This window comes from Taudactylus pleione, unplaced genomic scaffold, assembly GCF_031769625.1.
Source record: "Taudactylus pleione unplaced genomic scaffold, aTauple2 ptg000256l, whole genome shotgun sequence".
NCBI classification, from domain to species: Eukaryota; Metazoa; Chordata; class Amphibia; order Anura; family Myobatrachidae; genus Taudactylus; species Taudactylus pleione.
The window spans coordinates 16,431,974-16,436,543 of NW_028284658.1; positions in this window are offsets into that span (position 1 = coordinate 16,431,974).

The window sequence follows — 4,570 nt, forward strand, 5'->3', positions numbered from 1 at the left end:
AATTCAAAATTTGAATGGGCATTTATAAGCCAATATGGCTCTTATTTCAGACAATTGGAAAGGAGCATCTCAAAAAATTGGTGTCTTGAAAGAAGTGTCACAACCCAGGTCTGTTTCCCCTGTTGCCGGGTCACTAACCGATTCCGCCAGCGTTCTCTGTCACATTCCAAACGCACAGGCTTCGGTGTTTCTCTGCCTGCTAGGCCCCAAGCAAGATCTAAGCCTGCTTCAGCCTGCATTGACAAGTCCTGATCACCTGACTATAGCGGCCAATCGAGTGATAGCCTGAGCTTCCGTACCACCTATCTCTGCTCAGCCTATCCCAGGTAGTCCAGGGGTATATAGCCCAGCTGCTAATTGCCAGTACAATGTCAAATCTCAGTTCCTATTGAGTTAGCTATACTTAGCTCCTGTTACTTACTTGTGTCCCATTTCTGCAGTTTTGCTTCCTTCTGCTACATGGACTCCTGCAAGTGATCTACACCTGGTGCAGCTATTCCACTGGCTGCACAGAGAATCTCAATCTGTTCCTGATATCCAAACCTGCCACTCGCCTGTGTACACCAATATCATTGCATGGTGAGCGTTCCTGGTTCCTGCACAATTGATGCCGTCGCTGGTATCATCATCCACTATCCATTCCGGTGTCTGGTCTGAATCCAGTTCTGTCTATGCCTGAGGCAGCTATCCCACTTGTTGCAGAGAATACCTACCTGTTTCTGTTATCCAAACCTACAACTCGCCTGTGTATACCTTTCTCACTACTTGGTGAGTGTTCCTGGTTCCTGCTCCATTTGATGCCATTCCTGTATCATCACCTACTACCCATTCCGGTCTTTTGTTTGCATCTGGTCCTGCTACTATCTGAGTGCTCCTGGATCCTAGAGTACAGCGACAACCCAGTTTCAGCCTGGTAAATACATTTCCAAGATCTAAAACTCCAGCATTCCTGTTACGGTAAGAACAGTGTTTTTATTATATATCTACAGTACTAATTCAGTATCAACCTGGTCAATCTACTGCCACACTCTCCTCTGATTGCCCATAACTTGTCTACAACACCGACGTCCCTGGTGGTTTAGTGGGTACAATCCGGCATCTCCCCGCCGAGACCCGAGTTTGATTAACGGTCAAGGAAGTGTTCTTCACTACATGCCAGGAGGTCTCCTTAGGCCTGCCAGCTTTCTGTACATGCCTCCAGACACCAACACAGATGAATATCAGACACCGGGTTCACAAACAAATACTAGTCTGACTAGTCTTTCCTATTTTAAAGGAAAATCTCCCAGGGAAACCATTATATATATATATATATATATATATATATATATAGGTGAGCACCATCATTAAGAGATAATTTAGTAAAAAGCACTTTGAATGAATTAAAGCCCACTAGTGAGAGAACGAAAGGCTTCCACAGGTGTGGGATCATGTCTGATGTCCCATTCCACTAGCCGTCGAACTACCCGTAGAAAAATTACATAATTTGAAGCAAATAATACTAAGTTTGCTATAAACAGCTTTGTTACTTGTCATTCTAGGTTTGTAATATATTTGTTAGAGTGCACATGCGGGTTTTTATATGTAGGTAAAACTACAAGGAATTTAAAGACCCACATGGCAGAACACACATATAATATTAGAAAGGGCCTTTGCAAGCATCTTTTATTTGAACATTTCAAGACTGTTCATAATAATTCTGAATTTGACATAAAAAGATATAGGAATTGAACAAATAAATTAATCATGTAGAGCCACAGATTCCTGTGAGGGTTGGACTGTATGGGAATACTAAGTACCATACTAGTTTTATTGAATAAATGGTTAAAAAATTCCTTCTTCAAAAAATGGTCCAGAATTATATTAAAAACAAGAAAAACATATGACCCCACTTATTGTCTTTGGCACACATAACTACTGCAAGATAAGGACACCAATATGGATACTGGAGCCCTGCGGTGAACCTCACATCATACATCATCCGTAACGACTTCCAGTTCTGGCTAACAGCGGTGGAACGCATACTTCCAGCTTCCTGTTCCCATGGTGTAACGCAAACCACGGGAATCGGGAGCATGACACGTGAGTATCAATTTCCAGATCTTCCTGTTAAATAGCACTGCTTGTACTCACAGCAGCATGAAAGGTGAAAGTGTGAGAGTGGGGTTATAGTGGGAGAGAATAAAAGTGGGACAGCAGGATGAGGGTGGAAGAGCAGGAATCTCTGTACCTGGTCTGTCTCCAAGGCACAAAAATATCTGGATGGGAAGTTGAATCTCCCGCAGTCTCTCCTGCCCCTCCTCCCTCTTCACCATCGTGTGGCAGCAGCTGTATATAGCTCTTTTCCTGCTGCTCCCCCCCGGCTTTCTTCCAAGCCCAGCCTCTCCCCGCAGGCTGACGCTTGCCAGACTGTGGCTCTTGCTCTAGGCACACTCCCAGTCTCACCCAGACAGAGGAGTCGGGAGGCAGCATTTTGAATTTGATGCTAGCAGCCAGTTAATCGGCGCTCGAGGACCGGCAGCCAATCAGGAGCCACCGCTGTGGCTGCTCCTGATTGACTGCAGGTCCGCAAGCTACTTTTGGCTCACGGATGGCGCCACTTTCAAAATGCCCTGCCGCTTATCCACTCCGTTGCCACCCAGAAAGGGGGCCTGGGACTCTAGCCCTGGCATTTTTACCCCCCCCCCCCCCTCTGACGGCGGCCCTGTGAGTCTTTAGATAAAAAAAACTTGAGCAGTCTGTATCTTCTTTTCTTGTGTAAATAGTTTATTTTAACTATTCCTTTAGATAGAAAAGGTCAGCAGCAGTGCAAGTGTCTATCTCTGGCTGCAGGTCCTGGATCCGTGGTGATTTCCTTATTCAGGTCAATAATTTAAGTAATGTGATTCTGTGCTAATGTTCAATGAAGTCCTAGACAGTAAAGTTGGGCATGAGCAGTAGCCCAGAGGTGATGTCATCAGTTCGAAGGTTGAGCCTCCCTCTGATTTTGGGTCCTAGTACCCAGCATGTATAGCAGAGAGAGGAGACCGTGCTGTAACGCAGTGCTCTCTAACACACTTAACCCTAACACTCTTTCTAATGCCCTTTATCTCGCCTCCCCTATGCTTCCAAGCTCCTAGAGAGTATTGTCTATCTCCAACTCACATTCCTATCCTCTCACTCTCTTCTTGACCCTTTTCAATCTGATTCATGTCTGCTCCACTCCACTCTGCTCTACAGAAACTGTCCAATGTCACCATTCTCACCAATGGTAGCTTCTCACTTCTCATCCTCTAAGATCTCTCCACCTTCAACACTGTTGATCACCCACTAAATCTTCAAACCCTCCATTCCTTAAGTCTCTGTGAGTCTGTCCTTTCAAGATTCACTTCTTGCCTCACATAACCTTTCAATTTTTGCCTCTGCATAGGTATACTTATAATGGGTGCAGGGTGTGCGGTGCTTTGCCCCCAAAGTATACTTACCTTGCTCCAGAAAGCTGGTCCCTCCTTCTCCACGGCACAGTCTTCCCAGTGATATCTTCGGGAAGATGGCACTGCGCAGTGAAAGCAAAGACTCCGGCACTGTGTAAGAGCCTTTGCACTCTTGCGTGCATGCGCCATCTCATAGAATATCACTTGGAAGAGGGCAACACGGAGAAGGAGGGTTCTGCTTGCCAGAGCAAGGTAAAATGCAGGGCTTAGGGGTTCTGCTGCTCAGAGAAGTGGCTCCCTCGGGCATTAATACTCCTCTGTATCTGATTCCTCCATTGCCCTTCCTCTTCCTGTTCATGTTCTCCAAAGGTACGTGTTTGGCTCTGTACTCCTCTTCCTATACACCTCCTCCCTTGGAAACCTCAGGAGCTCCTTTGGGCTCCCTATCCTGCAGTTCAACTGCCTCATCCAACATTCCTCTCTTTCCTACATCTCCAACGTAATTTCTGTCCACACCCCCTCTGTTCTTACTCCAATGTCCACATACCCCCTTAGTATGTAAGCTCTCATGGGTAAGGCCCTCTTTAATCTTGTTTTTTTTCTTAGCGCTATCCATGGCACTTGTGCTCCTTGTCTTTTGTCTCCAAGTCCATTCAGTAATTCTGATTCTGTATGCTCACCCTTACCTTGTGTACAGGCTCACTGACCACTGAACTACATCCCTCCCCTCCCATTAGCTTACCTCCTCTTGCCCTACAAGAAAGTGAGTGTCCCTACCCTCGACACATGTCTCAACCTACCTTGTATGTCATTTTATTCTTAGATATAGTAATTTACCAAATATTGTATCACTAATATGACAAAATTAAAATGCACGGGTACCCTAGATACTGGCGATTGCATTGTATGCAGCTGCTTTGTGTGAGTCTGATGCTAACCTAGACAGAGGATCGCTATGAGCAAGCCGTGCTCACGCCACGCATTGGTGTGCATAATCTGTGACTTAATATCAATTCGTTTATAATAAAAATACTAATTTTAAGTGCCCAGGGCCCTGGAAATTAAATTGTATGTGGCTATGATGCATTTACGATGCTAAATTTAATAAAAAGTACTAAAGTCCAGAAATCGCTACCCATAGTGGAGCATCTAAGTTG